This window comes from Anabrus simplex, chromosome 6, assembly GCF_040414725.1.
Source record: "Anabrus simplex isolate iqAnaSimp1 chromosome 6, ASM4041472v1, whole genome shotgun sequence".
Classification (NCBI taxonomy): Eukaryota; Metazoa; Arthropoda; class Insecta; order Orthoptera; family Tettigoniidae; genus Anabrus; species Anabrus simplex.
Window position 1 is genome coordinate 324,547,134 of NC_090270.1, and position 13,040 is coordinate 324,560,173.

Sequence of the window (13,040 nt, forward strand, 5' to 3'; positions counted from 1 at the left end):
CCCGGTTCACTTTTGAGTGCGAATTTGATCTCTGATGTGTTCTGCCATCTGTTGGGCTTTATGTAGAACTAATTGATCAGAGATTATAGCTTCGCGGAGTAACTTGCAGAGCTTTTTGTAGACGTCTGTGGAATTCATCTGTGATGTAAACAAACATGGCAGAACAACAATCTATTTGATATTGCAGCGATGTATTTTCGGATCACAGAATCTTTCAGATAGTATCCACTGTGGAACGTGACGATGGAGATGATCATTTTGATGAATTGTTAAGTGATTTTGAAAGAGAAAGTGCTGAAAATATTGTATGTTAGGGAGAAACAGAGCCGCCTTCTAAACAAAAGAAGAAAAACACTGAGTATAAAAGCTATTTTATCACTATTTTCGTAGCGGATGGATTACTTTTCTTCACCAGAGATTCAAATAACTGTGACAGGCTCTGAGGTCCAAGTAGTGTTTGATGAGAACCCGGAAATCATTGATTTTTTGATACTTTTGTGCCAGTGGAGTTGGTGCAGATAGTTGAAAAAATTGGCATCACAAGAAAACAGTAGAAAACATTTAACTATCTCCACATTCCAAGTTTGGAAAATATTTTAAAATATCAACTGATATACTTCTAATAACTTACATGTATTAGTTGCGTACAGATTGTCGGAAATATTATTTTGGGCTCTTTACCTTGTATAAACATAATGCATGCATGGGCACATAAGTAATTTTGTTTTCTCTCAAAATAATATCGAACATAAGTGTAGCATTTTCCATTTACATTTAGATTTATAAACAATGAACATTTATAAACATTTTATGGTAATCACCAAACTGATAAGTTAAAAATAGAGGCTTCTACAATTCTTTTTATATACGAATGAAAAGCTCAGCACTGAGGTACCAAACAGTCAAGTGGTAACTCAGCACTTAAAAGGTTAATTTTTGTCAAATTTATGGTCACCTTTGTTGTTTGTAATTTGGTATATATATGATATCATGAACTGAAGAAGTTACAAGAAGGGACTCAAAACTGTTTGTTGATGGTATTGTGATTTGAGGGAAGTATGCAAAAGGAATCCAAGAACAGTCTGATACGAAAATAAGTACAAGGATAGGACAGTTGAAAACTGGAGGAAAAGAAGATAAAGGTAATTGCAAGAAAAGGTGGGGAAGAATATTATGTCTGATTGTATATTGTTTTGGACTTAATATCTGGGTGCTAGGTAATATCATGTCACACATTTTCTGTTGCTAATTACATAACACAAAGTAGCCATAAGATATATTTATGTAAACTTGTAGTTTTTGAATTAATCAGTATACAAAATCTATATTATATGGGCAACATTGTATCATTTGACTGCCACTAAAGATAGGCTTTCCCAGCACAAATGCCCTATAAGAATAGACTGGAAGCGTTCATACCAGTGAGCCAAAACTAACAACCAACTAGACAGTTATGAATATAATGCAGGTTTACTAGTACAAGTCCTACATTGAATAAAGCCTGTGTATGAAAGGCTCTGTGACCTAAAAATCCTATGAAAATATCTTCATAATTTGACTCAAAATACAATGAGTCACTCAATGTTGCGATATGGAATTGTGAACAAATGATACCTGTGAGACTGTCCAGTCAGAAATTAGGTGTTATTGATGATGTTTTATTTTTTTCAATTGTTGAAACAAGGTTGTAATAGAGATATTAAGAAGAATAAAGGTTGTGCCTGGTACTTACTCAGTATCAGGAGTGTTAAAAGAATGTAAGACGTGTGTACACAGAAGTGAGTTTCCAAGAACTGCAAAAACAAAAAGCAAAGGATTTACCACAGGGGAAGAATGAAGCTGAAGTGGGCCAAGGAACTTGAAAGAACTCATCTATGCAGCTGGTGAATTCTAATACTTTCTGGTTGGAGCAAAGAGGTCCAATCATGATTCAGAACTTTTGATGAGCGGTTGCAGGGTAGGCTTCGACATACAAGTAGCCATGGCTGCTCTGTGGTCTGACAGCTCTGCTCTCAGACTGACCAACTGAGCACAGGAGGACCAGCCGTGGATTTTATGCCTCTGCATTCAGGTGACAGAGAGGAACTGGTCCCCACCGTAGGCTGTCCTGAGAATGGTTTTCCATTCTCCTGCACTAAGGTGAATGCCTTAGTATAGGGCATTGCTGCCAACCCCTTCACTTTTTCTGATCATCTCCTTCACCATATCTCATCTCCCTGGTCTGAAAGATGGCGTTACCATCTAGGAGGCCCACCGTCCCCTTTAGGGATGGAGTAAAAACTTTTTAGTAGCAAGAGCAAAACTTTCAATTTAATTTATTCAAAAGCTAAGACGTGTATTTTTACAGGTTCGGACAACAAGTCAAGCTCTACTTAAGCTACCTACCTCTGCAAGGTTTGAAATTAATATTTGGAATATCCTGTTCCAAAAGTGAGAAAAATATATCCCCATTCAAAAACAATAAAGGGAAGGAAAAAAAACTACTTTTGAAATTTGTGTTTTTAAAAGAATATGTTAATTTCTTGGGGTAATGGTGACAAACTAATTCATTTAGTAGGGGACAACAAGTACACTAATGGTAATCGTTATGTGAAGGAACATTAAAATAAACACATTTAAGTAGGTGCTAGATGATCTCAAAAAACATTTTTTGTACACTCCTTAAATTCTAATTGCATAACTATCCTTTTTTACTTTCCAGTTAATCACTAATAAAATGTTAAAAGTTTTATTTAATTAAAGAAATAATGTTTTTAAAATGTACAATATGTGAATACCTGAAGACTGGACTGGGATAGGAATCATCCAACAACTCTACCTTGTTGCTGAAGATTGAAGAGAAGAAGAGTGATGTCATTAGGAATTGTCCCATTTGAAAATATGTCTGGCTCCTTGGCTGAATGGTCAGCTTAGTGCTCTTCGTTTCAGAGGGCCCCGGGTTTGATTCTTGATCAGGGGGGAGATTTTAAACTAAATGGTTAATTCCTTTGGCTGAGGGACTAGCTGTTTGTACTCTCCCCCTTGTCTTTATAACTCATACACTACACACGATACTATTCCTCACTACAATAACACACAGTTTAGTATATGCAGCAGATGCTGCCCACCCGTGTAGGAGGGTCTGCCTTACAAAGGCTGTACCAGACCAGAAATACCCATACCAAATAATAATAATTGAAAATGAAAACCTACAACCTGTTTTCCAGTCATTGACCGGGTCAGGGGTGAATGAATGAATCATATATAGGCTATTAGTACGATGGGGTCGCCACTCCCAAAGTGGTTTATTAATGACTGATAGATGCTATGAAATGAGAATGGAGAGTGTTGCTGGAATGAAAGATGGCCGGGTAAACCGAAGTACCCGGAGAAAAACCTGTCCTGCCTCCACTTTGTCCAGCACAAATCTCACATGGAGTGACTGAGATTTGAACCACGGTATCCAGCGGTGAGAGGTCGACGCGCTGCCGTTTGATCCATGGAGGCTCAATAATAATTATTATTTGAAAATGTGTATTATAAAGTAAATTCATATCCTAATAAAGAAAATTTTAAGAAGGGCAGGCTGAGTGGCTCAGAAAGTTGAGGTGCTGGCCTTCCGACCCCAACTTGGCATGTTTGATCCTGTCTTGAGTCCAGTGGTGTTTCAAGGTGCTCAAATACATTAGCCTTGTGTCAGTAGACTTATTGGCATGTAAAAGTCCCTGCAGGACTTAATTCCAGCACCTCGACATCTCCGAAAACTGTAAAATATAGTTAGTGGGACATAAGGCAAATATATTTATTATTATTGGTTACATTTCATCTCTGTAAAACAACAGCACATCAATAGCACCTTCTTTTCAGAACTATTTGGGGAGCGAATTTTGGTTGATTCACCCCGTGTGTGAAACACAAGATCTTTTCTGTGAACCATCTACATGGTTTCTACTGAACTGATTGACATGTTTAAAAAAGTTATTGACTCCAGATTGTGTCACAGCTTTCTGTGATTTATTATTATGTATGATAATTTGTAATTCTTATTGTGAATATATCGTATGTCTACTTAGTTTGTCATTTGCCCAAGAAATCATCAATGTGACAATCACTGAGTTCACTTTCATACCGATGAAGCATGAGAGTTGTGCTTCTTCCACTGTACTACTCCACAGTCTGACTTAGCATTGCAATTTGTTTGTCCCACTATTGGGTAACAATTGTAACTTTTCTCCCTTGCTAATAAGGGCCCCATAAATAGTCTCTCCTAGTATCTGTCATACCTGCGCTGTTCTAAGATGGCAGGTAAGACTGAACACGAAATAGAACACAGATGTTCTGTTTTTCTGTTAGACTTGCAGTCAGTTTTCCCGAGTCATGCACAGAGTAACATTTTAGGGGAACTTTTAAATTTACACCACTGCAGCATACCCGCTGAAATCAAAAGCTAGTCAGCAAAGATTGGTTACTTAAATGAGATAAACAGTCACATAAAAATTTAGAGTAATTAAAGATTTAAGCCTTGAATCAGGTGATTGATACAATTATTTGAAGATATACATATTTACACCTTCTTCACTTGGTAGCACCCAATATCAGAATGTGTGATAGTGCAACGAAACGGGCAACAACACCACATGAATGACTCAGTGTCGCACTTCATTTTGTACCAACCAGAAGGATCCATTCTTTGGGAATACCTACTCCCGAGACCTCTGCTGCATTATACTGTCGAAGGTGCTCAAGAAACAGTATATTAAAGTAAGTAGAATTTATTTATCACTTATTTGTACAGGGTAAAAAGTACTTCATGTTTCCTTAAAACATAAAACTACAGTATATACTGCCTGACAAAAAATGAAGCACCGAGAAGAATCAGATGCCAGTGTAACTTTATAACACACCCCCGGGGAGGGTATGTAAATGATTATAGAGTTGCAATCTCTATGACAGTAGAAAGGGGTGTGATATACATCAGATGTTGAGTGATCACTATGAAGGATATGGAGATGCTGCCTACTTGTGTGGGAAAGCGTTATCAGCACCTGACAGAGTTAGAAAGTGGACTTATTATGGGTTTCCATTTGGCCGGCTGGTCGAATCTTGCAATGTCCAGATTTGTGGAGTATTCAGATGTGACTGTGACCCAATGTTGGACTGCATGCGAACGTGAGGGCAGACATACTCATTGTCAAGGTTCTGTTCAACCACATCTGACTTTCACAAGAGAGGAGCGCTGAATTTTGCACCAAGCACATTGTAACCCTTCACATCTCCATCTGCCAGCTGAGAACAAGTAATGGACTCTCTGCAACATTCTATGTCATTCTGCACCATTGCTCAGAAACTAGGCACAGCCGGACTAGGGAATTACTGTCCCATGCTTAGGCTGCCGTTAACACTACAACACAGACAGCTGTGTTTGGAGTGGTGCCGTGACCGGTAAGCATGGACTGCTCATGAATGGTGTTGCATTATATTCAGCAATGAATGACGGTTCTAAACTACCCCAGATGACCATCGTCTGTGAGTATGGTGGCGACTTGGGTGAAAGTCCCTTTTTTTCCAATGTTTTGGAGAGGCGCAGCAGTGTTAATCCTGATGTCATGGTGTGGGGAGCCATCGGGTATGACTTCCGGTTATGGCTAGTAGTGATTGAGGGAACTCTGATGGCACAACTCTTGGTCACAGGCATCCTGCGTCTTCATGTGTTACCTCTCATGAGACAGTATCGTGGTGCCATTTTTCAACACACAGCACATGTCTGTATGAACTGTCTGCATGATGTTGAAGTACAGTACTTCCATGGCCAGCAAGATTCCCACATGTGGCCCCAATAGAATGTGTGGGACCAGTTACAACAGTTGGGCCAGCTTGTCTAAGGAGAAGATACAACAACAACAACTACTTCATGACACCCTTCCCACCCAAATCAGCCCATGCATCCAGGCCAGAGAGGCAATGTCATACTGATGAATGAGCTCGTACTGCCAAGTTCTTTGTAAATTTGACTTGATTTTTTAATCGCTGAAATATCACACACCCTCTCAACACATAAAATTTCATTTCCTTCTGGGTGCTTCAATTCTTTTGTCAGTCAGTGGATATTATGTAAGCATACAGTACAATATAAAAGAATGATATATGATGTACTTTTGCCACTGCTGCTTATGTAACTTAAGATCAGTTTGCAACAACTTTACACTTGCAGCAAGTGTTCATAAGCAACAATTTTTTACCCCCATACATTTTATTTTCCACATGTATGGATTAGAACAGTATACATGGATGAATTAAATCGAAAGCACTTGTGGTATGATTCTCAAGTCCAATATTGTCCTATGAGTGAAGAACACAGAGCATTTGGTTAAAACTGACACTAAGTCCGAAGACTCCACACGCGCACACACTCCTACTTGCTCACCGACTTAACTAAACATTCACAGAAAAATGAGCCGCCAACAGATTTACATCGAGCCAAGCCTAATAAACAGGGACAAAAATTCTAACACACATTGTCCGTTTTGCCTGTCATCTTCGAACTACACAGGCAAAACGGATGCTATGGTGCCCTTTAAATTTACTGTCCCCATATTTTGAAGCCATTTGTAAATTAACAAAAAATTGATAATGATAATTACTCTATTGATATGAAACCCCAGCTGAAAGCCAGTTATAACTTGGTGACATCCAGTGAAATAAAATAAATGAATGGTAATAATAATTTATAATTTGGTAAAAGTGCAGGTAAATGACTGCTGGAGGTCACCATAGGATCCATCATTTAAGAATAGTAATAAAATGAATTTATCATAGAGCATAAAAGATTCTGTCTTGGATAATGTACATAATGACTGGAAAACTGATATTCTGTTGACTACCTCCTGGAAGGAGGATAAATCAAACGAACGTAAATGACTAACAGTTTTACAGGGCAAGTTGGCCATGCAGATAGGGGTGCACAGCAGTGAACTTGCATCCTGGAGATGGTGGGTTTGACCCACTCTTGGCAGCCCTGAAGATGGTTTTCTGTGGTTTCCCATTTTCACATGAGGCGAATGCTGGATCTGTACCTTAATTAAGACCATGGTCACTTCATTCCCACTCCTAGGCCTTTCCTGTTCCATCGTTACCATAAGATCTATCTGTGTCAATGCAACGTAAAGCAGATAATAATAACTAACTGTTTGACTCCTTTCTATTACCAAAAACACTACAAATTTTGCAAATGAGAATTTACTCTGTTTCTGGCCTCAGTCAGGTCAGCCTTAACTCTTGTTTCCCTCTTAGAATTCCCCATTTATTTCCCACCACCGAAATGGGCAGTTACTAATACCAATATAAATGGTCCATTATTCGACATTATAAGTTTTCCAGCTAACTCATTCCTGGTTGCCAGCGTTTCGCCCCCCGTGTACTAGGCTGGGTTCATCAGTCGGTACCTAGCACACCTACCAAGATGCATGGCTAATAGTGCATACCATGGAGGCAAAACACTGGCAGCCAGGAATGAGTTAGCTGGAAAATTTATAATGTCCAATAACGGACCATTTATATTGGTATTATAAATTTACTCATTCGGAACAAATATTTCAGATTCCCTATGCGAATCAACATCTATATCATCTGATGGCCAAGCAGGCATCAATTTTTGGTAATGAGACAAAGTCTCTCATAGTGCATTGGCACTTCCGGTGGCTAAAATTAGCCTACGCAGTGGCCTCCATGGTATGCACTACTAGCCATGCATCTTGGTAGGTGTGCTAGGTACCAACTGATGAGCCCAGCCTAGCACACTGGGGTGAAACGCTGGCAACCAGGAATGAGTTAGATGGAAAATATATAATGTCAAATAATGGACCATTTATATTGGTATTATAAATTTACTCATTCACAACAAATATTTCAGATTCCTTATGGGAATCAACATCTATATCATGGGCAGTTACCCCAGTAGATCTCTGCTTCCATCACTGGTTTTGAGCCTTACGCCCTGAATCTCAAGTAGATATCGTTGGTTCACCCTCCTTGCTAGACATATTCCAAACAGATGCCGTATTATACTAGTGCATGATCACGATCCTCTCTTGAGTAGGTGCGGGTGCCACTTCTCCATGTCTGACGGGCATAGTATTTTAATTGCTGAAGTAAAGTGCCATCCAACATGGCACACTTAATAATACTTGTAAAGTTATTATCACATAGGCCAATTTCAGTACTGCAACCGAATTGTGACAAACTCCATGGTTTTACCACTGCAATCCTTCACTTATAGCGTGAATAAATAATACTGGCAACATGACTGTCTGACAACAGTTCGTAGCTATTTGTACAATTAAATATATAAAAACACTTTTTCACAAACTTCACAGTATGACTGACAGCACAAAACACTGACAACAGTCATGGCAAATGGAATAGTATAAAATCAATGTCTGAACATTGCTTCGTAGGTTTATAGACTATACCATAATACACTTTCCATCTTTCATGTTGTCAACTTAACTCCAACTTCAGTTATTTCTGGTCCATGCAAAACCACATTTTCCTAATGACTTACTTGGACAAACCAAGGCTCATATCATCACTACACCAATTACCGTGCTGTGTGCTTCATGTTTTCCTAACAAGGTTTTGATATTTAATTTATTTTCTGGGTTGAACCGTGTTGTACTTGTACGCATATCACGTACAGTTTGCCGACATTTCGAATACATTGCAGTATTCTTTGTCAAGGCGACTGAAATACCCCTACTCGATCCGAGGTAATCAGTCTCCCAGGCAGAAATTACACTACTAGAGTGGCCTTGATCTTGGCCTTTTATATCATAGCCTATCTGGCTAATGTAAGCCCTGGCTGTCTCGGGAGGCTTCTGGAAAGTTTATGTCACAGCCAGGTAGTGGGGGCTTGCCCGCGCTGTTATGTAATGGGGTTGTGGTCTATATGTCTTAAACTATGAATGATGGGCATCCAAGAATTACTGATTTTGTATCCTTCTTCTAAATTTATGTTATTCGGAAGTTTCTTGATTTCGATAGCCTCGCGGATTTTCCTTTCCAGATTCCAAAGGATAGCTGCTAGGATCTTGGTCTTGTCAAATGATATTCCGTGCCTAGTTTCGTAGGAATGCTTGGCTACTGCTGAAATATCTGTGTTTTGGTTCTTGGTGTGACGGATATGTTCTTTTAGGCGGGTGGAGATCAGACGTTTTGTCTCACCTACATAACAAGCTCCGCAGCTACATTCAATGTGATACACTCCAGGGGCCTGTAATTCTATTGTGTCTTTTACTGGTGGTAGATAACGGGCTAGCTTACGGTGAGGTTTATAGATAGTTTTTATGTTTTATTTGTCCAGTATCTTGCCGATCCTGTCTAGTGTCTGTAGGATCGGCAAGATACTGGACAAATACAACATAAAAACTATCTATAAACCTCACCGTAAGCTAGCCCGTTATCTACCACCAGTAAAAGACACAATAGAATTACAGGCCCCTGGAGTGTATCACATTGAATGTAGCTGCGGAGCTTGTTATGTAGGTGAGACAAAACGTCTGATCTCCACCCGCCTAAAAGAACATATCCGTCACACCAAGAACCAAAACACAGATATTTCAGCAGTAGCCAAGCATTCCTACGAAACTAGGCACGGAATATCATTTGATATGACCAAGATCCTAGCAGCTATTCCTTGGAATCTGGAAAGGAAAATCCGCGAGGCTATCAAAATCAAGAAACATCCGAATAACATAAATTTAGAAGAAGGATACAAAATCAGTAATTCTTGGATGCCCATCATTCAGAATTTAAGACATACTGACCACAACATAAACACACGGGCCGCAACCCCATTACATAACAGCGCGGGCAAGCCCCCACTACCTGGCTGTGACATAAACTTTCCAGAAGCCTCGCGAGACAGCCAGGGCTTACATCAGCCAGATAGGCTAGGATATAAAAGCCAAGATCAAGGCCACTCTAGTAGTGTAATTTCTGCCTGGGAGACTGATTACCTCGGATCGAGTAGGGGTATTTCAGTCGCCTTGACAACGAATACTGCAATGTATTCGAAACGTCGGCAAACTGTACGTGATATGCGTACAAGTACAACACGGTTCAACCCGGAAAATAAATTAAATAATTCTTCACACCGTGGAAGCTTCACTTCTAAGAAGGTTTTGATATGACTGCACCTGCACTTGAATGAACTTCCCAGAATATTCCTGGCCTTGGTTTAACCCAGGATCCCCTGTCTCTGGTACACAAGTAAGCTTTGTTACAATGTCCAAAGAATGGCTGTCTCATTCCTACCATGGATATACAGAGTTCTAACATACAAATACAAGAAATGCCATACTTCATTGAATTGGTCGGTGGAGAAAAGAACTGTCACATTTTCTTGTTTTTCAGGTGAAGGAAAAAAACTTTTTTCCCATCAAAGTACAATAATTGTGTCGTCCTAATTTAGATTGCAGCAACTACCTTCCTGTTTTAATATAATAAACAATTTTAAATTAAATTATAGTGCAACACATGTGAAAAATAACATTTTGAAGGAATGGGCTTAGTTCCTTTCTCCACTCGCTCCCAGTTTTGAAGCAAGAATTCAGTTTCTTTATACAGAAATAGGTAAGCTATCATACTATGAGTTTCAGCATGTGTATTATTAACTAATCCCGGTTTAATATGACATAAAATAATCAGAATAACAACACTAAGAGTTCCGTTTCAGAATTCGCTATTTTACAACTTGCCGTTGAAATTGTCATAGTAACTATTTTGAGCTAGAGAAAACCAAATACCATCTTATTTCAATTTCAGCATATTAACAGCCCTACATTAATCAAAGTTAGATTCTGAAAGATTAACAAAAAATCAACGTAACATTCATGGTTCATTTCAGCAATGGTTATATAGAGAGTAGGAGTTTTTTGATCAACCTAAGTTTATATGTTTACCAGTCATCCCTCCTGAGACTCTTTGTAACTGGTTTCAGCACTGCAACAGATAATGATAATTTTGTGTGGCTATTTCTAGCCGAGTGCAGCCCTCGTAAGGCAGACCCTCCAATGAGGGTGGGCGGCATCTGCCATGTGTAGGTAACTGCGTGTTCTTTTGGTGGAGGATAGTGTTATGTGTGGTGTGTGAGTTGCAGGGATGTTGGGGACAGCACAAACGCCCAGCCCTGGGCCATTGGAATTAACCAATGGATGTTAAAATCCCCGACCCAGCCGGGGATCGAACCCGGGACCCTCTGAACCGAAGGCCAGTACGCTGACCATTCAGCCAACGAGTCGGACACTGCAGCAGATAGTAGGCCACTTCACCACTTCATCATAAAATAACCTTGCTTCTTCATCTTGTATGTATTTTAAATGTTTCTTTACATCATCCATTTTCTTGTTGTTAATGGGAACCTTTCCAGCAGGATATGAGTTTTCGAGGTTCATCGAGAGGATTATGTGCTTCTTAACCAAGTGAAACGTGTGACTAACAAAACTGTTAATTTATGGAAGAACTTTAACTATGCCTGCCTCATCACTGCAATACTGAAATTCCCCAGTTGCAATCGTGCAAGCTAAGAGGAAGGTTGTGCATTGAGTGAGTGCTAACATGGGGATTTTGATTGAAAACTACAAGGTGGCGATAGGTCATTGGCATGGTAGAGGCAGGCCAGTGAGGCGTAACATGGAATACAATGCCGGACAGCAAATGGGACTTATTTCAGTTCTGGTAGCAGCTTCAGTGATGGAGTTCTGCTGGTCATGTGAGGGGTAGAGATGACCCTGGACCTAGTCCTGCTGGTACAGTTGGATGGGAAGAGATGAAGAAGATAAGAGAAATTGTCAGTGGCCAAGCAGGCTCCTATGGGAAAAAGCCAGTGAACTGAGAGTAATAACAGACTGTATCAGTCAGTCATTAACTATTGATCTGCATTTAGGGCAGTCATCCAGGTGACAGATTCCCTATCTGTTGTTTTCCTTGCCTTTTCTTAAATGATTTCAAATAAATTGGAAATTTATTGATGATCTCCTTTGGTAAGTTATTACAATCCCTAACTCACCTTCCTAAATACAAATCTTTGCCCCAATTTGTCCTTGAGAATTCCAACTGTATGAAAGTGGAGCTAAAAATGAACCAGGACTGTTTGGTCCAAAACATTAAGGAAATAGCAAGATTGAAGGTAGATAGGCAGCAGGAAAGCCAATATAGACGATGTTCAGAGACTGGGAAAGAAAATGAGTAAGCATCCAGAGAGAGTGAGGCTTGTTTCAACCATAATGGTGAAGTAGATCTTGGACAGCACGCGGCACTTGAAAGATGGGAGAATAGGGATAAAACAGGAAATGGAGAGAGAAATATTTGGGAACCAGAACCTTCTCCAATTCCACATGGGTCATGCCAGGCAATCTGATCTCATTGCCTGCACAAGAGTAATTCAATTAGCAGTGGGTGACAGAAAGTGGAGTCGTACATGTTCAGTGGATCAGCTAAAGGAGATGGGAAGCAACACCAAGAGGACGATGGATGAGGAAGTATGCAAACGTAATGGACGGGTAAGCTCGGGGAGTATAGCAGCAGGACGTATATCGAACGAGGAATGGAATCAAACTGCTGAGTCGAAGGACACCAGCAGGGAGAATAGCCAAATTGACCTTCAGAGGGAGGAGAGGACAGAAACTGGAAGTAAGGACGCATCGCCCAGACATAGACAGGTGAGCCTGAAGGACTTTTGGCCAAAGAAAGGTAATTCAAATGAGGAAGTTTGTGACAGGGAAAGTGTTAGTGCACTAAAGGAAAGTTCTGGTGAACTAGGAGTAACTAAGAGTTATGATGAGTAAGAGTGGCACTCAGAGTGATATACAGAGGAGAAAACAATAACGAGAACTGAAAATAGGGTGTGTGAATATTGAAGGTTTTATGATTAAATAAGGGAATGAATCTTTTAGAGAACTGATGGGAGGCTTACAGGTACTTGCTTGTGTAGAAAGCTGGATGACTCTGGAAAGGAAAATAGAAGTAGAAGAATTTACAGTCTATTCCAAGAGAAAACAAAAAGG